The sequence below is a fragment of the Pinus tabuliformis genome, chromosome 1_2 (assembly GCF_031772625.1).
Source record: "Pinus tabuliformis cultivar Carrire ecotype Pingquan chromosome 1_2, CPIR1, whole genome shotgun sequence".
Taxonomy (NCBI): domain Eukaryota; kingdom Viridiplantae; phylum Streptophyta; class Pinopsida; order Pinales; family Pinaceae; genus Pinus; species Pinus tabuliformis.
This window is the reverse complement of record NC_142298.1, coordinates 292,685,507-292,709,781: the sequence shown is the minus strand read 5'-3', so window position 1 is coordinate 292,709,781 and position 24,275 is coordinate 292,685,507.

The following is a 24,275-nucleotide window of genomic DNA, read 5'->3' as shown; positions in this document are numbered from 1 at the left end:
TGTGTGTGTGTGTGTGTGTGTGTGTGTGTGTGTGTGTGTGTGTGTGTATGTATCTCACACACACACACACACACACATATATATCACACCATGTGCAATGTTATGGTGAGCATGGGGTCTGCATATATTATCTAACGATTCTCAATTGCCAAGACACCCAATGGTAGGCAGAATTCAACAGGACACGACACGGAGGTCGGCCTAATCCTCGAGTAGCAGTCATCGTTTTCGCCTCGTGGTCCTGACCCCAACCTTTCGACCCTTTGGCATACTCGTAAGGTCGATCCAAATTCCTCCCTACATCCACAGATGTTGCCCTTTTGACCTGACCCCCAACCATCTAACCCTAACTCAGAGGTTAGTCTAACCACCCTAACGGTGTGTTGGCTTGGCAACGGGGCCTGAATTTGCATAAACCGCTAAGGACCCGACTCCCAACCCTGGGGATGGCCTGACCTAGCCTGACTCCACCCAATTTGTAGTGGTTATGTGTGCTCAATCAGTATAGAGGGTTAATAGCATTATGCACAACAACTTAAAAGCATTCACTACTTGAGGTTTATAACCAATATAATGAGCGTGTTGTTGAGCAGCATAGTTAGGGACACACAACCAACGAAACCTGTCTACTAGGCACTCTATTCACCACAAGGACTATGTCTATGGAATGATGACATAGTGCGGATATGGCACTGTAATTAAAAATATCATGCCATTACTGGGAAGTCCATTTTAATTGCCTTCCAACATGCCTTTGAAACACCCAATGCATTAGCATGATAGAGAGATTATTTAATTACTATTGCACCAATTTGCTTCAACTACCGTGTACATTAAGGACACTAGGTCCAACATTTTATTTTCTTTCGGAGATATATCTACTATAATGTGAAAAGAATGCCACATCACCCATGCAGGTTCTGTTATTAAGCATTACCCATGCAAGCATTTCCTTACTATTGTAAGTTGGATTGAGTGATCACCAAACCTCTTTCCAAAACTTAACTTTCTAACATAAATAATACATTACAGAGACTATTTGTTATCTCCCAACAGGATGCACAATGTGCATTCCATACCAATCTTTATAAAGCTTAAAAATTACCAGGGTTACAACCCAGAGTTTACAATTAGCATAGTACCATATATATGTACAGACCAGACTCGTTAACAATGAGAGAATATATATATATAGGAATAATTGGTAACGATGAAGCGATTTCCTAGCGATTCACATAGCAGAAACTAGGGTTTGTATCGAATGGATACCAGAGGAGGAGGAAGCGGGGCTCCCTCCTATAGGAATGTGGTCATGGATAAAGGTAAAGGGATCCAAATGGGTTTTGGAGCACATGGCCATGCAGATGGTACATCAGAAAAAACTCAGGGCTCAGCAAAGGTAGGTGGGAAAGGACAAAGAATGAATGAATAAATGCGTGCAAAAAGAAATCTAACTGACCCACGACAACAACAAAATTCAATGGGATCTATAGGACCATGTAAGCCAAAAACTATGGTGATCCCAATGACATTAATCATCAATCTTGAAACCCCAAGCCTTCAGAGAACGAATGAGGTCATATGCGATCATATGTAAATTCATGGGGCTCTGGCCCATAGAAAAAGCCTTGTGTGATTGGATCAAACATCACTGGAAACCAAGGGGAGAAATAGAACTGCACTTAGGGTCAAAAGGATTCTTCACAGTGTTATTTTCTAATATTGAAGACAGAGACCGAATCTTTGATGGTGTCCCACATTTCTTTGCATCAGTTCGTATGTATATGCAACCATGGATGGAAAACTTTACGCCAAGAAAAGGAAACCTTCACATGCGTCCTAATTTGGGTCAGGTTGTACTCCCTTCCCCTAGACTATTGGCTTCCTACAACCTTAAATTTTATAGGAGATTTTTTTCGGTAAATTCATTAAAATTTCAGAAGCAATGCTACAAGGAAGGTACACAGCATATGCCAAAATCTGTGTATAAATGGATGTCTCTGGAGCCTTGCCGGAAGCAATCAAGCTAGAGTTCAAGGATGAATTTTGGATGCAACTAGTATACTACGAACAAATCCCTTTCAAATGTTGTAGATGTCATGAGCATGGCCACTTGATAAGGGAATGCCCACTAAGAAAAGTGGAATAAAAGACCAAAGAGACAGATCGAAAAGATGCATAGGGTTTTATCATACCTAATCCAAGGGGAAGACCTAATAGAAGACAATAGTAAAGTAATCAGGGAAAGAGAACTTATACAAATAGCTTTGAAATTCTAGTTGAGGAAAACCATAAGGAGCAAGGGAGGGAAGATGAAGAAATAGAGAACAAATAAGAGAATAGAGAGGAGGAAATGGGGTTGCAGACTGAGGACTATGAGCAACAAGGGGATATCCCAGATCTATCAAAATATTTTGAGGGAGACGCAGAGATGACCCCCAGTGAGGTAGGAACAAAGGATCCGGAATTGCAGGAGTTAATTGAGAGGGAAGGAATCGACCTCCAAGATTTGGTGGAACAAGCAAAGAAACAACCCATAAAAGTAATCAATGAGGATCAAATAAACAGAATCCATTATTTATACTTGATGAGAGAAGAGACGAGATTAAGAGGGAAGAAAATACCACATCTAGAAAAAACAGGAGGCTTTACAAAGGGGTCTCAGCTAGGAGTTAAAGAAATGGATTCTCATACAGTGTTGGCGTCGAAGCAAATCCGAAAGAAACGAGGAAGAAAGTCAAACAATGTCTCCCTAAAGGAGTTGGGAGCTACGTTAATTAATTCAGGTAAGATGAGAGATATAGGCTCACCCTCCTACACCCATATTTGAATCATGGAAGTCTTATCTTGGAGTATAAGAGGAATTAGTAGCTTTAGAAAACAAAGGTTGTTAGAAAAAAGGATTCAAATGAAACAACCCAATATCCTTTTTATTCAGGAATCGAAATGTTCAGTAGGAAAAATAAATGAATTATGTAAGAAACTAGGAAGATGGTATGACTCAGTAGAAGTGGAAGTGCAGGGCTCAGTTGGGGGTTTGGAAATTTGTTGGAACCCCCAATCCCTGATTCTTCTGGATTTTGAAGCCAACAGAGCATATATGTCAGTAGAAATGCAATTTATAGGAACCCCTGGCACAATGGTTTTCACTAATGTGTACGGGCCTCAAAGGCTCGAGGACCTATGAAGAATAAAAATCAAGAAAGGACACCTCCCCTAGGTGGTGGGGGGAGATTTTAATATGATAACCTCTTGGGACAAAGAAGAACAGACAGAGAATCAAAAGCATTCAAGGAATTCATAGAGAAAACCATACTCATAGACATGGAAAAAGCAAATGGATGATTCACATGGAGAAATAAGTGGAAAGGGAAACATCAAGTGGCATCCAGGCTTGACAGATTCTTAATTTCAAAGGATTTACTAATGAGAGGGGTAGATGCGGCAGCAAACATTCTGCCCTGTGGGGGATCTAACCACTGGCCAGTGCTATTAATTATGCAACTAACAGGAACTCCCAAAAATATACCCTTCAGATTTGAAGCATTTTGGTTAGATCATCCTAACTTCAGAGAGAATATCAACACGTGGTGGAAGGAAAGAATCCCTGATAGAGGATCAAAGATGTTTACCCTATGAGCCATATTAAAATATATCAAAATGAAACTAAAGCAATGGAACAAAACGGAGTTTGGAAACAATTTTCAGGAGAAAAAGGAATTGGAAAAGAAAATGGAAGTTCAACAACAACAGTTGATCTCAGATGGCTACTCAGAGGGAAGAAAAGAAGAGGAAATGGAGCTACTAATGAAATGGGAGGAGAGATGCAAACAAGAGGAAATCCTCTGGAGGCAGAAATCTCGAGTGTTATGGCTCAAAGAGGGAGAGAAAAACACCAAATTCTTTCACCAGTCAACAATAGCACAGAGAACATCCAATAGAATCCTTAGAATAAAGGATTACAGAGGGCAGATCTTTGAGGCTCACCAGGACATAGAGGAGGTCATGGTTCAACACTTTCAAAATATATATGAAGAGCCCTAGGTGTAGAGAGGGGAAGATATTCAAAGGATAGTGAGACACATCCCAAAGATACTCACTGAGGAACACAATAAAAACCTAAATAAGCCAGTCTCTATGGAGGAAGTGGCTTTGGTAGTTAATGAAATGGTGAATGGGAAAGCCCCTGGGCCTGATGGGAAAGCCCCTGGGCTAGGAAACGGTTAAAGAAGACATCTACTAGGTGGTAGTCTTACTCTCAAGAATCAACAACAGTTCTCAAAGCTCTAAATTCAACATTTATAGCCCTAATCCCTAAGGAAGAACTGGAAAGTACCCTTGAAAAATTCAAACCTATAGCAACGTGTAACGTGATCTAAAAAATTGTATCCAAAGTAGTTGTTAATAGGTTAAAAAAAATTCTTCCACATCTGATCTTGGAAGAACAATCGGGTTATGTAGAGGGAAGGCAGATCTTAGACAATATAATATTGGCACATGAAGTGGCTCACTCACTGAAGACACAAAAAAAGGATGGAATGATAATGGAGTTGGACTTATCCAAGGCCTATGATAAGATCAGTTGGGAATATATGGTAGCATTGTTACAAGCATTTGGCTTTGATAACCACTAGATTAGTTGGATCATGGCAATGGTCTCCTCACCCAGCTTTTTGCTTCTTCTTAATGGAGCCCCTTCAAAACCTTTCTTCCCATCTAGAGGAATTCGGCAAGGAGACCCATTGTCTCCCTTCCTGTTTATCCTAATGATGGAAGGGTTGGGTAGAGCTATAAAAATAGCTAACAGAGAAGGGACTATCACAAGGCTGAAGTTGCATGACAACACTCAAGCAACCACTCACCAACAATTTGTAGATGACACCATGTTGCATTGTGTGCGTACAGTTAAGGAGGCCTGCAGTTACAAAAACATTATGAATACCTTCATGAAGGCATCAGGTATGGAGCTAAACTTATGTAAATCCATGATTTTATTTTTCAACACTCACATTGATATCCAAAGAACTCTAGCAACTATCCTGGGCTTCCAGAGAAAGTCTCTCCCTTCCAGATATCTTGGGGTACACTTAACGACATAAGCCTGGAAAAAGTCTAATTGGGAAAAAATCATATCAAACCTAGAAGACAAGGTTAAGAGATGGACAATGAGAGCATTGAACCTGTCAGACAGGTTGGTGCTGGTAAAGGTGGTGCTTCAAGCCATCCCGGGATACATGTTATATGTCCTTCCAGCGCCCAAAGGAGTACTCCAAAAAATAAAGGAGATACAGAGAAATTTCTTGTGGACAGGAGCAGAGGAAAAAGGAAAATGGGCATTGGTCACTTGGAACATCATCTGTAAATCCAAGCAAGCAGGAGGCATGGGGCTTTAGGACCCTGAGATAATTAACAAAGAAAATGGAGCAAAGTTGTGGTGGAAATAGTTAACAAGAGGGGCAATGCCTTGGGCAAAATTATGGAAAGCGAAATATGCCCCAAATTTTCAAAGAAAAAACTTGATCAGGCTCATGGGTTCAATCCAAGGGTCAGCCATTTGGTCCCTAGCACAATCCAACAGGGAGGTTATATAAAAGCACAGGTTCTGGGAAGTAAGATATGGAAAGAATGCTCTATTCTAGGATGATTCCTAAAAACAACTACCAAAAATAAACAAACCATAATGGAGAACTCTACAATAAGCCACAAATAGACTAGGACTCGGAAAGGTCCACCATTTTCGGTCTCTTGATCTGCTAAATGACAAACGGAGAGCATGGAACTTAAACATCCTCCGAAAAACTATTCTAAGCAACTCATAAATGCAATATATCACAGAAGAGATAAGCAAAAGACAAATCATGGCAAATGGGGACAGAGACCAACTCAGATGGGGACAACGAGAGGGAGGGGATTTCAACCTCAAAGAAGCCAAGTTTTATCTTTGGACCGAAAATCTCGATAACCATGACCCATCCTGGAGCAAATTTTAGGAGGCTTCACACTAACCAAAAATCAAAACATTCCTATGGCTAATTTTGCACAGAAAGGTGCTAACTTGGGAGAATCTCACAAAGAGAGGAATGATAGGTCCATCATGGTGCTACCTGTGTGAGTAGGAAGAAGAAAATATTAACCACTTATTGAACACTTGTAGATATTCGGAAGCCCTATGGGACTAATTGGCTATTATATAGAAACAAATAAAATATTCAAGACACAATTAAAAAATGGCGTGTGCAATATACCAAGAATGAAGTGGTTAACTCAACCTAGAACTTGATCCTGGGGTTCATCCTTTGGTCACTTTGGAAGGAGCATAACCACAAAATCTTCAAAGATAAAAATCTCCCAGTAACAAAAGTGATGGAAGAAATTCAATGTTAGATGAAGGAAGACATTAGTAGCAAATGATTTCAAATGACAAAAGAATAACCATCCCTTCAAGAAGCAATAATCTTAATTTTTTTTACCTGAATTACCTAGGTGACAAGATCCTCAAACCAAAATAAAATTGTATCAGGACAGGCACTACAGTGCGGATAGCGCCTATCGAAGGTTTCTGGAAATTGAACTTTGATGGGGAAGCCAAAGGCAACCCAGGAAAGGTTGGTGCAGGAGGAATCATCAGAGACTGGACTGGTAAAATATAAAGGTTATACTTCATTAACATGGGACAAGCCACAAACAACGCAACGGAGTTCCAGGCTCTAGAACAAGGATTGGAAACATTGCGACAAGAAAGGAAGATAAATGCAATAGTAGAAGGCGACTTAGTTCTAGCCATTTAGGTGGCACCCCGATGAACAATGTCACGAGGAATTGTCGACTTAGTCAAATTATTCATAGGATTAAGGATCACCTGGAAGAGCTAAAAACAGTAGAATTCACTCAAGTCATATGCTTGTCAAATGTGTTGGCAGATAGAGTGGCCAAAGAAGGGCTCGAGAGCACCAAATTTCTAACTGAAAAAAACTGGGAAGAAATTTTGGAAGGACAGCTCAAGGCGGATTGTTGGGAGCTGGTGGTAAGAGATCTACCCATGTCATAGGAGCAGCATGATGGAAACAGGGTGGGTGTTATAGGACAAATTGACCTCCTAATCAACTCAGAGGAGAAAGACAAGATGACTGAAGCAATGATCACAATTGCAGGCCCAGAAACCACACTAACGCTCTCTATACACTGATAACCTGCGTTATAAAGCTTGTTTACAAGCATAAAGGAGCGTTAGTCACCCTGCTAACTCTTGTTTTTAGACGAGGGGGAGCGTTAGTGAACTTAAGAGATGTTCAAAAGGTTATGCCAACGAATCTTCTCATAAATATCTAGATATTAAATCCCTAAATTTGTGCAAGAAAAGCAAGGAAACTCCAAAAATCAAGATATTTGGAGAAATTCTATTCTGAGAATGAAGGAAAATGGGAAAAAGCTTGTAAACAGGGCAGGTTCATGGTTTTTTCCCTAATGAACTCTAGATGGAGCTTGGCAGCCCTAATTCGATTGCTATATAAGCAGCTAGAGGGCCATTGCAAAAGGGGATCATAACATTTGGAAGGATAGCCCATAGAGTTGTTCTGAACTGTCATATTCTTGAAGGAGCTAGCTGAAAGAAGGAGAGAGAGAGAGAGGAAGAAGGGGTAAGGAAGGTTGATACAACGGATTGTTGTAATCACTCTTCCATTTTGAATATAGGACTGTGGTTGTGTTCCCTACTCCAAAGTGTCTGTGATATTATGCATTTATTTGTTCATTCTGATGCTTGTTGTGTTGAGTAGATAAGTTATACATTTATACATGTTTGTTACGGATTCTTACATTAATTTTTAGAAGTATATGCTATGATTGGTTTGCTTTGTTCTTTTGTGTAGGAATCGTCTTGGAGCCGGTTAGGAGGAGTTCATCTTACCGCACAGAGATCCCCAAGCGAATCTAGACAGAACCAAAGGTGATCCTCTTTCCATATCTTGTCAATATATGTCTGATAGATGAACATGTGTGTAACAGGTAGCTTTTGCAAATAACCTTACAGTCCGTCGAAGGTCCCGGGAAGACTTTCGAGGGTGGTTTTCATCCCATGCATTTTACCCCATAGCAGAATTGGTGACTTCGTTGGGGACTATACATCTAGTTCCCGGTTACCCGGACTCCTCTCAGATCTTCTCTTTCTTCTATGAGCTTCTCGCTTCTTCATATCCTTTTCTGATCCACCATCTATCTTGTTGCATCCTGCAAAGTTGCATTCTCCTCAGAAACTGATCCTAAAAGCCCTCTTTTTGAGCTATTTCCCTCACTAACGCAGGCTACTAGTCTACACAGAGCTTTATAAAGCTCTTTGACTGTGCACAGGGAGCGTTAGTGGCCAAACTAAAGCTATGTTTACACATAGACAGAGCATTAGTCTCCCATTTCCATTCTTTTCAAGATATTTTCTGAACCAAAAGGGGGGGAACTTGTCTTAGGGGCTAAAGAAAGATCTGCAACAGTATCATGCTAACAAATTTGGTGTCTTAAAATTTATTTTTTAAGAAAATGTTTTAGTTTTTCTCTCATAAAAGTCACTTTTGTTGAAAGAAACGTTGATAAACTGTATAACTCCTTCTGTTCAAATAGTTGTAGGCTGCTTTGTTTTGGTTCAATAGTTGTTAGGGAATATTGAGAAAAGAAACTTTCGATTATGGAAAGTGTTGAATGGCTTTAGATGCACTGACAAATTCATGGATATGTGAAATGATACATGTGTAGAATAAGACTTGTTTGCATAAGAAATTGAAAAAAAAAATCAAAGCATTGTTCTGCATGGTTTATTGAGTCGAGAGTCTCACCATATTCATATGTCAACACCCCTACCGAAGACAAATAATCAAGTACACTAAAATTTACATTAAAATCAATCAGTTACTCTTTGTTAGAGCAAACCAACATTAGCTAGATTAGGACCTTGGGATAAGCATGTGAAACAACTGCCCAAGGTTGAAAATCAAAACTAGTGTCATTAACGAGTGAAAAATCCTTCTGCACTCATATTACCAGGACCACTCCACTCACAACAGAGCGAAATATGAGACAACATCAGATTGTGATTGAAGGTAGCACGCCTTCTCTTACAACTCCTTTGGGCATTATGTGTATCGGGGGTCCCTTCAGGGATTTCGGAACTGAGTCGGGGACTCAGGTATCCTGCCCACATAGCGTGTTGTCTACGACTATGTCCCCCCTGGTAATCTCTGTGATTTGAGGTATCTCTAGTGGCCAAACCTTCTAGGTACTTACACAATGTGACTGGGACTGGCTATCCTGGTTAGGGAAAATTTTAAGAACCCCCCCTAAATTTATAAATATAATAAATGGGCGAATCTCCATGGTATATAGGAAAAATGGAAGGCGATTTTATCAATAATATAATATGTATATATAATTTTTTGGCGAATCTCTCACCAGGCATGGCGAATATTTTACTCAATTATAAAATCTTGTAAGATCTCAGCAAGTCTTTCACTAAATAATAAAACTTTGTAAAGTCCTAGTGAATCTTAGCATAGACTACATGCTAGTTTAATTCCCCCATTTAAATAGGCTACATTCCAGGTGAATACCATGGGTCAATACCATGTGCCATTTTGGTGAATACCATGGGTCAATACCATGTGCCATTTTTATTTTTATTAATTCTAATATTAGGGTTAATAATGGTTTTTTGCATGGTATTAATAACAATCTAGTCCATGGTATTTGTCCCATAGTATTTTGGCCATAGGTTTCACCTAAATATAACCCATTTTTTGAGTGTTCATAAATATAAGGTGACTTATGGAGTAAATATAAAAAAATGTTTTATTTGTTTACCATACCTCTTGTTTATTTATATTTTTATTAATTTACCATTCCTCTTTTACAAATATGGTATTTGGCCCATAGGATTCACTTAAATAAAACCTCTTTCTTGAGCCTTCATAAATAGAACGAGGGTTATGGACTAAATATAAAAAGAGGTTTTATTTATTTACGATATGTCTAGTTTATTTATATTTTTATTTATTTACCATACCTTTTGAGTAAGTATAAAAATACGTTTTATTTATTTATCATACCTCCACTTTACTTATATTTTTATTTGTTTACACCCTTACATGTATATAAGGTGACTTACGGACTAAATATAAAAAATGTTTTATTTATTTACCATACCTCTCATTTATTTATATTTTTATTAATTTACCATATCTCTTTTATAAATATGGTATTTGGCCCATAGGATTCACTTAAATAAAATCTATTCTTGAAAATGGGCGAATGGATTCACTTAAATAAAACCTATTCTTGAAAATGGGCAAATGGAAGGTTGTAAGTCCTAATTTCAAGGGCTAAATTTACCTTTTTTACCCTCTCCCTTAAAATAAGGTGGGCTATTTGAGGTGATTTGTAAAAATGTACTATGATACAAAATATTCGCCCACTAAAAATTTAAAACCCCTTAATTTCGCCAAAGGGCGAACATTCGCCCCTAAAATTATCCTTGGTCCTGGTACCTAAAATGAACAAACCTACTTTGTCTTCAATTTTTGGGAGGGTGCTCGTCTTCACGAGAGTACTTGGCCCCTCATCTGAGGTTCCGGCGAAGCTCAAAAGTAACTGTAACCGTACATTTGGCCATCCTTCTCTATTACTCATTAAGAAACTAGGTTTCATCTCTAGTAATCGGTGTTTATCAGGCGAGGTAATTTCCTCTGTTTGTTGATTGACATATTTAGTGTATTTTTTATTTTTAGGTACCTGAGTGCTATCGTTTTTGAGACTTTAAAGAATATCACATTAAAATCTATTTGATAAAACTTAACAGTAATTGTGGCTACATCCGGTCCTCGTCGTCAATCCAGACGATTGTTAGGAATTCCTCCACTCATTGTGGAAGATCCGCCAAATTCCAGTGACTCATATTCCTCATCTTTGAGGAATCAGTCTCCTAAATCGCACACGGGGTCTATGTGGATGACCGACGATTCTGATTTGCCAGAGGATTTCTTTATGGAAGGATTTCTTCCTCATTTTAACACTCCACTTACAGATCTATCGGAATCTATCATTACTCCTACAGTACCAGTAATTCCTTCTTCAGTAGGTGGAACTTTCCCATTTATCCAATTGGCGCCTCAAGGGTTGTGGAATTATAGAGACATTGTTGGTTCTCTACCACTTCCCCAGTCGATGGTCATCACAACACCAATAATGTGGAACCCTGCAATCCCGTTCATCCCAAGTACTGCAACTCACATAACACCCTCTATAAGTGGAACCCAGCAGATGCCAGGCTCCACTCCTATGGTGCCACAAAGCATACCTTCGACTAGTGCCACATATAGTGCTCCATATAACACTCAATGCAGCACTATGGGTGCGGTCCCAATTTACCAAAACCAAGGTCGGTCGCCAATGTACAGTTACAACCCCCAGATTCAAACATCTGGGGCGGTTCCCAATATGCACATGACGGCGGGGAATGTCACAGTTCCCCCACCGTTCTCAGGCATGCATGGACAGTCGCTGATTGACATGAGTGTTCCCTCTGTCAATCAAAGCCATACGGTTAGTTCTGTGTCAGGTGGGAATCCACAAGGGATCCCCACCCAATCCAGGGGGGCACCCTACTCACAAGCTCAGATGAGTCAAAGGGGCACCGCTTATACTTGGGGCAACTTCATACCCCAGTATCAAAATCCCCATGGCAATCCCATCTACAACACTGTATCGCAAAGCAACTGCTACACCACGCAGCCCATGTACACCATGGGGAACCAAATGATGGGAGGAGCATAGAGCTCCTCAGGTCATCCGTCATCACCATGGTCCGAGTGTGGGGCACGCAACAATTTGCCTTCTTTGGCAACATTGGATATCCCCAACTTATACAAGTTGACAAACGACCCCATCTACCACAACTTACAATGGCCGCCGATCCCGCATAAAATACCGACGGACATTCCTAAGTTCGATGGAAAACAAGGGGAGGATCCGGGCACTCATGTCACCACCTACCATCTCTGGTGTGTTTCTAACTCTATGGTGGATGACAATGTCTGGTTACGTCTTTTTCCCCGCACCCTCACTAGCAATGCTGCAAAGTGGTATATTGAGTTACCATGTGCGTCAGTGAATACCTTTGATGCTTTAGCGATGGAGTTCCTAAAGCACTTTCAGTTACCTATCCGTTATGAGACAGGGATAGAGCTCCTTACTTCGTTTTGTCAGGATACCGCCACCCACATCTCCGATCATATCCATGAATGGAGACGTAGGCGGAGGTTAGTCAAAACCCCCATCCCTGATTTTCTCTTAACAGACTGGTTTTGTAAGCCGCTACTCCCACAAATCGCTAGAGATGTCGCTCTAGGTGGTGCGGTCATAGAGGACCAATCCATACGTCATGCCTAGCACTTAGATTTGATCTATTCACAGTCTGGCACTCTCTACGACATTATCCCCTATGCTCCCAGTAACCCCAATCCTCCCACCACTCAGCACCCTGGAGCGCATGCTGACGGGATCGTCGGCACAACCTCTGGGGTCGCTGTAAAACAACTCAGTGGTTCCATTCCCAAGCTAGCAGTGGACCCCTCTACCAAAGCGACTGCTCTTCCTGCCACTGCGATTAATTTTGTGCAGTCTACACAGAAATCCAGTAGTAAGAACAAGAAGAATAAGAACAAGACCGCTCCTTCTGAGGAGCAGTCATCTAAGCAGCCCAACCTGAAACAGAAGGTCGTTGTGCCTCCTGATACAGAAAAGGATAAAGGCACCAACTATTCGTGCAAACTCTGTCTTGAAGACATGTAACTTGGCGTTGTCCACGTCTTCAAGAATGCATGGATTACCTTGCCAAGAAAGATTCTGGTAAGGCACCTGTTGTCCTTAGAAATCCTTTTCCTAATCAACCACAGCAAAATCTCGTTGCCAACCAACCACAACCCACGTTAGGGGGTAGCGACATTTCGCAACACCCTTCAGCTAGTGAAGGAAGTTCTACCGTTTACACATTTGAAACGGTAGAACTAACCACAAGAGCCAAATCTTATGAAGCTCCTATCGCTCCAGCAGTAGAACCATCCGCAGGTCAAAACCCATCACCGCCCAACGATTTGCGAATCGAAAGGCCAGTTGAGGACTTTGTAATTCGACCCCCCAAGGGGGCACTTTGACGCACAACGCACAACACATCTGCACGTGCTGCCCAACACTACAACATTGTAGAGGATTTGGCACAAGCGCCATCGGCTATGTCGGCGCTCGAAGTCTTACAAACATGCCCTAGCCAAAGGAAAGCTTTACTTTCGGCTATCAGGGGTATTGACCCTACGGATTCCATGCTTGCTATTTTCGACATGGATAAGTTTAAACCTCCCCTTTCCCACCAGCTTGCTTTTCAGGTGCATATCACTTCAAAAGGTAAAGGTATACACCAAACTGTCATCGACGAAGGTGCTTTGACCTGCATCACGTTGGCTTCATGTTGGCTCGTCTTGGGTTCCCCAACCCTCTCCCCACTATCAAACTCCCTTAAAGCTTTCGACGACCACACCTTTGTCCCAAAAGGATACTTAGCTAGTTTTCCCATCACTTTGGCTGGGAAAACAGTAACGGTGGATGTAGAAGTCGTGGAAAAGAGACTCGACTATAATCTGTTGCTGGGTCGCAGTTGAACATATGCCATGACAGTCGTCGTTATCCACTATATTTTGTATCATCGTATTTCCATTGGATGGAAAGGCCATTACAGTTGATCAGTTGTCTTTCTGCACCCCTGATTATTCACCATTACCAAATGACTTCGTACCCCTAGTAGGAGGTGTAACTGACAGTTTTGTCAGTATAGGTATCGGTTTGTTGAAGGCTTCCTCCCTGATGGGTTGTTTTCCTCTTCCGTCACCGCAGGTTCCACAATCGGTCAACATGCTTTCATCATTTCCTCATGAACTGGCCGATCCCTGGATCCTAACGGTGCCTTCAGACCTTGACACATTCGGAGACCAGGTGCTGCTATCACTAGCTGAATCGACCTACCAAGGCATTCAATCAGCATCCACATCTCCGATCATGTTGGCTATCGCCGACAGTACCACCCCCCTTCCCATAACTGCTCCTCCTTTAGATCCGTGCGATCAACTCCCATCAACGGACGAAGTCGTTCGAGAAATCATGAGTTTGGGAGAACAACATTAGGAGGATTGGCATATTTGGGGTCTGACATATGACTCGGACTTGATGCCTCTTCAAGTCCTGTCCTTTGACACGAACGAAATCATTTCCCCACCCTATACAAGCATTCAAACTCTTGGGGTGGATGAAAATATGGACGACACTTCTAGGTCATTACCCATAGATAGTTCAGTCACGACAGGCACCATGGAAGACACCCAGATGAGAGCAGATTGCAGTCTTGAGGAAATTGCAAGCTCCACCTACCTACATGAGGAATTCCATGAAGAATTTGTTTGGTCTCATGAGGAAATGCCTGACTTTAATCCATCGTTTGTCGCGCATGAGATCCAACTTTACGACGAGGCAAAACGAAATGGGTGGCCAACTCCTTCCCTTGAAATAGCCATTGAACCCATGCCCAGCCCCACAGCCGAAGAAGAACGCCTACTATACCTCAAGCAGCTGGATAAAACCCGTCGAAATGCCAATTTGGCACTCGCAGCTCACAAGGAGTGGGTACAAACCCAATTTGCAAAAGCGGTTAGGTTTTCTTCTTTCTAAGAAGGTGATTTCGTATCGCTATATCATCCAAAAGATAACCTCTTGGAGGCATGCACACTTAGACCCATATGGCTAGGTCCCTATGTCATAACTAAAGTCCTCCCCTCAAGGGCATATGAACTATAGGACTGGGACGGAATCCCACTCAAGGAGCCCACATACGGGCTCTATCTGAAAAAGTATTGTGCCTAGTGTCATGCTGGGCATGTGCTTTGTAATTTTATGTATTCATAAGTTTTGATTACTTTTTTTGATGTGATTGGATTGTTTTGTTATTTAGTGGAGTACTTGTCTCATGCATTCTTCTCGCAATGCAGATGTCGTCGTTTCCCTTAGCAGACGTAGGATATGCGGATGGTCCCAGTTGTCACACATAGCACATTGCATCAGCTGCTTGGGTCATCTATACACTTGAGTCGGAACTATTTTGCTCCGGGGGAGTCTTTCTTGGTACCACCACCAACAATATTTCCGAGTACATGTCCATCGTTTCGCTTCTCACGGAAGCGTCATCAAGGGGCATCTCTAATCTGGTGGTCAGGTTAGATTCCCAGCTAGTCGTTATGCAATTGAAAAACCATTATCATGTCTGTAATCCAACCTTGTTACGTAACTATCTAAGGGTGTGACTCCTAGAACATCGATTTGAAATAATCACATACGAACATGTTCCTCGAGAATTAAATGCAGTTGCTGATTCGTTAGCTAACTATGTATTAGATTGGCATTTGTCTAATTTTTTATAGCAGCATACATGAGAAGTAAAACATTTACTAAAGTTAAAAATTTGTCACAAAAAACATTTTAAAACACATTTACACCACCAAAATACCAAAAATATCTGTATATATATATAGATCGAAATCCAGTTTTTTACATCAAAATATCCCAAAACTTGGATGATTTAAGTACAAAATGGCTCAAATCCCAGCTACAAACACTCATATTGCTACGCCAGAACACCTGCTAAAATGAGCCTATTGCTCCAAAAAAGCTAAAACAGCTCTAGCTACCCTCCGAAGAGGAACCAGAAACCGCTCAGGTACACCAACGGTGTGTCGCTGCATATGAGCGGGAATCTCCCTCATAGGAAGGGGAGGGACACCCATAGTCAAACCCTCTAGGTTCCTCAGAACCTCGCGGAGACTGTCAGCATTGCCCCCTTCAGTTGGTAGTTGGTCGCCTCGTTGCACATAGCGAGGTTCGCCTGCAAGTCGTACTAGCGCCACATCTGTGTTAAGCATAAAAGTTTCATGTCATTTCTTATCTCATCGTTAAAAAACATTACATATACATTCAAAAGTACAAAAATACTTAAGTACTATCAAAATTATTCTCACCTTGAGGACCCCAGTTGGTCCCGGGTGGTAGCATCAAGTCTGGGTCACCAGTGAAGTCCATGCCTTCATAGGCATAGTCGTCAACAATCACTATCTGGCTGCGAAGCCACTGGAAGAAGTCTGTGTCAAAGAAGTGCCAGAGTGGTCCTCCTCCTGTGCGAGGATCAAGTGATGACCAGCGGCCCTACCTTGGCTCCCTCGAATCAAAAGGACCTAAGCTCACTCGTGGGCGCATGACAGGTACCTCTCAAGGAAAAATGAGACTATGATAGTACCGTACCCAAAACTGTGTTGGGTACGGGTCTTGCATGCTGTCAATTCTACCTTCAACTGGCGAAGCACTGCTTCACACCAGTTGAACATCTGGGGCTGGACATAGTTAATGGCAGGCAATAGTTGGGCCTCTGTCGCTATGTGGGGACTTTTTGACCCCGCCAAACGCACAATCAACCATAAAACTGCCCTCATAGACCAAGATCGAATCCTCTCTATCGGGACTCTGTTGCTGACTAGCCCACTCCCAGGGATGCAGTAGATCTGTACCAGCTCTGAAGTAGATCGTGGATCTGACCTGCCACCGGTGAGGTTTGCTTGTGCCCCACAGCACGAGAAACTAGTCAAAAAGTAAATATCATCCCGGTCAATTGCCAACTCCTAGATCTCCAATTCTAAACACTTGCTCATGTTCATCCCAGCGTTGTATGATCCATCTCAGTAAATCCTCCTGTCCTTTCATCAACTCTAGCCTTGCATACTTCAATAAACTGCAGTGGTGCAATGCAAGTATGCAAGCTAGATCGTTATGCATCAGCAATTCCTCATTATCATGGGCCCGTTCTCTCCATAGGTGAGTCATTTTAGCCTGAAACCTACGCAAAAATGACCCTAAAAACAGTTAAAATGGGGCAAAATCACTTAAGGAATCCATGCATGAGGGTTTGAAATGCACCCTACATCCCTAACACCCCTCATGGTGCTGCACAAGGAGGATTAACGCCCTCCAATGGCTCATACAGAGCATTTAACGCACTATATTGTTCATCTGGAGGGCGTTAGTGCGCAAAAATGGCTCTAGGGCACCTTAGATCTGCAAATTTCCACCCACAAAACTGTTAAAAAAGGTTTAATAAAGCATAGAGAAAGGTTTTAGCTCTCACCTAGGACTGACGGCACGTCAAATGGTTGCCCAGATCTCCTGCAATGGTCCGTGGAAAATCTGCTCCTCTTTAGCTCCAACTAGCTCTCACAAACTTCAAAATAGTGAAAATGATGCAAGTGAAAGCTCAAAACATCTCTTTATATAAATTTGAGAGACATGATTTTTTGAAAATCATTAAAGAGAAAGTAGTCCATTCTACATGATTTTTTATCATGCATGAACCCAGATAATAGAAATTGTTGTCTTTTATACTTTTTACTGCTTTTGATGAAAAGTACTTTCAGGAATGAAAAGCAGTAAAAGCTACATGCAATTCTTTATAGAGCACCATTAGGGATATTTTATTGCTCTTTAAAAAATACAAACATCCCCGAGTTTTTGTCATTGCACTCATCAAATCTATGCAACGATAGATAGAGCACTGTTAGGGATATTTTATTGCTCTTTAAAAAATACAAACATCCCTGAGTTTTCATCGTTAAGTTTGTTAAAATCTATCTAACTATGGCAGATCACTTTTGGAGATATTTTATTGCTCTTTAAAAAATATATAAACATCTTCGAGCTTTTGTAGTAGGGCTCGTTAAACATCCATACCACAATTAGTAAAGCACTCTTAGGGATATTTTATCGTTCTTTAAACAATACAAACATCCTCAAGTTTTTCATCATTTGCACTCGTTAGATATATGCAAACGATGCTCTGAGCACCTCTTTTTTGATCTTGTTCCAGCTCATAAACTGAAAAATACCAACGGAGCATCCTTTTTAGGCACTTTTTCTCGCTCTTTAAACTAAAAAAATCCCGAGCTGTGTCTTGCTACTCGTTAAACATGCTAAAGATGACCCGAGCATTCTATTAGGTAATTTTTTTCTTGCTCGTTAAAAAATGAAAAATCTCGAGTTTTTGTTACTGAGCTCGTTAAAGTGTCATGACAAAACACGAGTTTAGTCCATCGCCTCGTACTCGTAACAAAATGAGGTCAACATCTATTGGAAAAAGGTTTCTCTTTATCTGGGTTCAATAGATTAAAATACGGAAAAGTAACCGATCCGGGTATACTATTAAACTTTTGTCACACCCGGTTAACAACTATGACAAAGGGACCACCATGGAGTCTCTCTTTACGATCTTTTTAGACTCTCTAAATATGAAAAGACCACCAAGTTGTCTAGTCTAGACTCTTTAAATACACAGATAAGATATAGAGTCGTTCTTTTTATGATACTTTTCAGACTCTTAAAAGATGAAAAAATCGACGAGTTTGCCTGTCTGGACTCATTAAACTAATTAGATAGGGCAAAGAGTCGTTCTTTTTGCGATCCTTTTCAGACTCTCTAAACATGAAAAGATCGATGAGTTTACCCGTCTAGACTCATTAAAAAATCAGACGGGGAAAAGTGGACAATACAACTGTATCCTGTATTCGGAAGCGTGATTTGGCAGCATTCATTCCCTTGAACATGGCACTCCCTCAGATAAACCATCATTTTGATAGCCTCTCAGTATGAACCCTACCAACCTATGAGTTTTTAGCCTATATACCCTGATGTAATTGCATCTCTGTATCTTAAACACTCTGTAGTGTTCATGAGTCTAGTGTTGTCTGGTTAAAACCGTTGTCATGCCTTCTATTATTCAAGGGTTCCCATTTGTTTCCTCTATCAACCAATCCTACATATCCTTTCATCATGCCCTCCGTTGTTTAGACCCAAAAGCTCAAAAGATTCTTCAAAAAACAAAATCATCCTTGTCCGGTTTCGTGTTGACTGATGTAGGACGCGTCATTGCCTACCTTTCGACAAGTTTCTTCCTATCGACTTCAACACTCTATCTAGGAAGATAACCCAGAAACACATTCAGTGCCTTGGTGCTTGCAGACATTAGTGGCAGGTTACCTTGTGTTTGATCACGAGTTTTCATTATTGGCTCCTGGTTAAGCAATTCTACGAGTGTTCGATGACAAAAAATCTTTCACACTCGTTAGTTTGCACTGTGCATCTTAGAGAGCATCACCATTATCGGTGGCCTTCCTCGCATCTGTTAACAGTCTCCATTATTGGCTAGTAATCAGATGATTTAATGCATGTTCGACGTCAACTCATATTATCACATGTACCGATCTATGTTGTTTAGTGAAGTAGGAATCAAGACCTTGGGTAGAGGCTTACATCATTCAGCCTTGTTTCCTCTCCCAAGCTATGATATTGTTCTTTGGAGACAGCTATTTTAGGATGATCTATTATGACACTGGGTCTACCCTGTGCCATATTGGCAGCCAACATTATTATATCTCCGAGGAGAAAATTACTCTGACATAGCTACTGAGCATGGGAATACTCGACTCAGGACATGATTTTAGCAGTTTATATATATGTATCTTTGTTGTATCAGGTTTTCCTTGCCGCCCGAAACTTCTCTCTCTCTCTCTCTACAAAGATTTTGACAGCAAATTACAGTGTTTTTTCATAAAGTATTTTGGCCATCGTCTCTACCTCTGATCTCATACTTTAGGGGGCATCTGTTATAGGACAAATTGACCTCCTAATCAACTCAGAGGAGAAAGACAAGATGACTGAAGCAATGATCACAATTGCAGGCCCAGAATCCACACTAACGCTCTCTATACACTGATAACCTGCTTTATAAAGCTTGTTTACAAGCATAAAGGAGCGTTAGTCACCCTGCTAACTCTTGTTGTTAGACCAGGGGGAGCATTAGTGAACTTAAGTGATGTTCAAAAGGTTATGCCAACGAATCTGCTCATAAATATCTAGATATTAAATCCCTAAATTTGTGCAAGAAAAGCAAGGAAACTCCAAAAATCAAGATATTTGAAGAAATTCCATTCTGAGAATGAAGGCAAATGGGAAAAAGCTTGTAAACAAGACAAGTTCATGGTTTTTCCCTAACGAACTCTAGATGGAGCTTGGCAGCCCTAATTCGATTGCTATATAAGCAACGAGAGGGCCATTGCAAAAGGGGATCAGAACATTTGGAAGGATAGCCCATAGAGCTGTTGTGAACTGTCATATTCTTGAAGGAGCTAGCTGAAAGAAGGAGAGAGAGAGAGAGGAAGAAGGGGTAAGGAAGGCTGATACAACAGATTGTTGTAATCACTCTTCCATTCTGAATATAGGACTGCGGTTGTGTTCCCTACTCCAAAGTGTCAGTGATATTGTGCATTTATTTGTTCATTCTGATGCTTGTTGTGTTGAGTAGATAAGTTATACATTTATACATGTTTGTTACGGATTCTTACATTAATTGTCAGAAGTATATGTTGTGATTGGTTTGCTTTGTTCTTTTGTGCAGGAATCGTCTTGGAGCCGGTTAGGAGGAGTTCTTCTTACCGCACAGAGATCCCCAAGCGAATCTAGAAAGAACCAAAGGTGATCCTCTTTCCATATCCTGTCAATATATGTCTGATAGATGAACATGTGTGTAACAGGTAGCTTTTGCAGATAACCTTACAGTCTGTCGAAGGTCCCGGGAAGACTTTCGAGGGTAGTTTTCATCCCATGCATTTTACCCCATAGCAGTGGGCCAGGAGGACGGCAGCAACCCACTTGGCGAAAGGAATGTTTTATGATAAAAATGAGTGGACAAGTAGCAGATAGTGGGGAAGATCGAGGAGGTACATGTCAACAAGGGTTGAAGCACCTAACAGTAGCTGATGGGAATAAGTGGAAGCGAATATTGCATAATCGTCCGCAAGGAGGTGGCATTTAGAGAATGGATAGTCGCAGAAGAGGGGAAGAACATAACTTAGTGTGAAGTAATATTGGTACAATACCATGGCTATAATGGGCCTGTATAGGCTATATGCAGAGGCGAATAAGAGGGAGGATTGTCCCATCCTCACACTATTGCACGGAAATGACATTGGTAGATGGAAATTGCCGAAAATGATCAAGGAAGGTGTCTAAAGTACAGGGAGGATTGCGGTGCTCTAGATTTTTCCTTTATATGTTAAAGATGAGTGTTGCATTGGAGGAATGGTGATGATTGTGGAATAAACAAAGGGGAGAAGTAAGTAAAGAAGGTTTGGTTATCAAAGAGATGCGGCACCCAGAAAAGCTACGGCAAGAAATGGGAGTGGAAGACTAAGGGGAAGGCCAAGAGAAGAAGCTCAAGGCTCCTCGGCTGGTAAGAGAACAAGATTAGAGGAGGTGACAAAGGAATCATCCCTCAAATACCATGAGACTATCCTTGGCCGAGGCAAGGAAATTATTGAGACCTGGGAAAATGAAGTAAAGCGACTGAGGAGGAACACCCCATATTAGAGGATTGAAGAAGGAGTTGACCAGATAATTGATACGGGGAAGTATCACACGAGACAAACGATGTACCAGAGAACACTGGAAACAACCTGGCATGTCAAAACATTAGTAGGAAAGCTGCAGGCGGAGGCAATGGAGGAAAGAATTAAGCAGCAAATGGAATACCATCTGCAAATGAAAGCAATTGAACAGAGGTTGAAGGGAGTCGAGGAGGCACTCCAGAGGGTGTTCAACATCGAACACCTACAGGATGATCGCATTGGTGACATGAACAAGAATTTTTCAATTTACTTGAAGTATATCCACAACTTGGATATTACACTGGGGCAGGGACTTGGGGATCTAGCCAAGTTAATGAAATATAAGGTCAAAGAGGTAGCAGGAGCCAGTGGCAAGCCACCAGCAGCACCGAGAGCAAGATAAGTAGTAGTAGCGCAACCCCAATGAAGAAAGCTACACCTGCATCAGGTTCGGGTGTGTAGGAGACTTCACCATTGTCCCTGGATAAATGATTTTGTCCCTTTGTTGTATTTTTCTGTATTTGGTTGATAGGCTAGTGAGGCCAAAGCATAGTTATAAAATAATTAGAAGGTATTTAGATCTGGATCTGAAAGATAAATTTACGCTCAGACCTCCAGTATGGTGTAAATGTTTAAGTGTTAGTAAACAAGGTAATTTTGTTAATATGCCTAGGATATATGATATACAAAAGATCCTTTGGGATAGCTTAGTTAAATTTTGGAACAAGGCTTTATTCTACTGCAGTTGGTCTGGTTTCGAGTCTGGCAGAACCACAAACTATGATGTAAATTTTGTTGCAAATAGCAATAAGAAATGTTAAAAATATAATCTAGAAATTCCAATTTAATCTATCCTTGAATTAAATTGTGGATTAAAATCGAATTCTATTCTCGTAGCAACTTGTAAATAGTTAACTAAGTTTAATTAACTTAATTAGCTTAGGAATTTCGAGCTGGAAGTCTTTTTGAAGTCATGTATATGTTCTCCCTATATTTTAGGGGTCCAATATGAGTTAATTGTGACATGTAATTAGATAACCCAGTTTATTGAGCTAAGTTTAGTAAAATTAGTTCCAAACTATTTGTGGAACTAATAGTGAGTTAACAATCAGTTGGTGCACTAATGCATTAACTAGTGCTACTCTAGATTCCCTCATCATAAACTCATGCATGTCAATTATGAGAAAGATCCAATTCAAACTAGAGTGCAGGGACAATGTACTATCAGTTGTATGATTTACTGCGTTTTATAGATCATGCATGCAATGAGGAACTGAACCTAGAAAGGATTGTGCAGTTTTGGATGCACTAGATTCCGATTAATATGGATTATTCATCCATAGGAATTGCACAAGGAAATAGGGGCTTGGAGAGCAATAGAAGAGGCTAAGTGTTGGCCAAGAGTTTTCTTGTGAGCTGGAGATTGATTTTACTAAGTGATGGGATTTTTCTTGTGAGAACAAGCATTGTATTATCATCTTGGATTTCTGATATATGCAATACAGATAGTGGGGTTTTGAGTTGTGGTTTTCCTCGAATATTTATTTTGTTATGTGTAATTGATTATCTTCCTCTTGTTGATTATCGTTTTCATCGATCTATTGGCTTCTGCTGAATGAAAGTAGAATTAGATTCATGTCCTATGCTTTAGTACATTGCATGAGCTTGTGAATCTACAGGATTTTCTACAAATTTTTGTGTTATCATAATATAAGATGCTTCTCTGACTTACAAAAAAAAAGTATGCATGTATGTCTGTATGTAATGCCACCTCAAGCCCAATGTGTTGAAAGCATAAAAACAAATTGCCAGGCTTATAAGGCATTCTCAATGATAGCAAAGAGAATATGGTCTATTTATGCCTGAGCTTAAAGAGAATATATTGCATGCCCCAGAACCTGGGCATACACTGTTGGAGACTAGGAATGTCATATAGGTGAAATAGACAAGGCAATAAACCTAGAGAAGGAGAATTTACTAGCATCATTACACATAAACATGATTAGTGCTAGTAAGAACTTGTATCTTCTCAAGTCATGTCTTTGTAATTATATAAGGAATTCCATACTAGTTATTGAAAAACATAACCAAGAAACCTACATATTTTTCCAGCACTTATTCAATTTTAAAAAAACAACATATTAGTCAATCTTGTAGACAATAAAACTACAAGTTATTCCCCATACATCAATAACACCATTTCATACCAGAATGTAACACACATTCATTATCATGGAAAAGTACATGAGGAACACTTATCTTTTAAGTTTTGGGCAACTGAGTCTGGGCCTATGACTCTCCACCCAACCATAGACAATTGCATCCAATCCTCACTTGCAGTTGTCACCCCGGAGCCAGATTCCAGAGATTGAGGGGTGTTTTTCTCTGGGTTCTCTTTCAATAGTTTGACTACCCTCTTTTAGTTCTTCAAATGGCCTCTATTCCTTCTCTGTTGCGCTATTCCAACAATTCAGACCCTTTTCCTTTTCTTTGTTGTGTTCTTCCTGCCACTTGAATATTGTCTCCCTCCTCTAATTTGAATGGTCTCGCCTTTCTTGTTTCTTGTACTCCTCAACTATTTGAATGAGTCTTCCTCCCTTTGTTTCGATGTCCTAGTAGTTTTTCCTAATATTTTCCTTCTAACAGTAACTTTTCCTACCATAGTATTGCTAAGAAATAAGAGAGTGTCACATGTCAAGTTTTCCCCCGGATTTGTTGTGG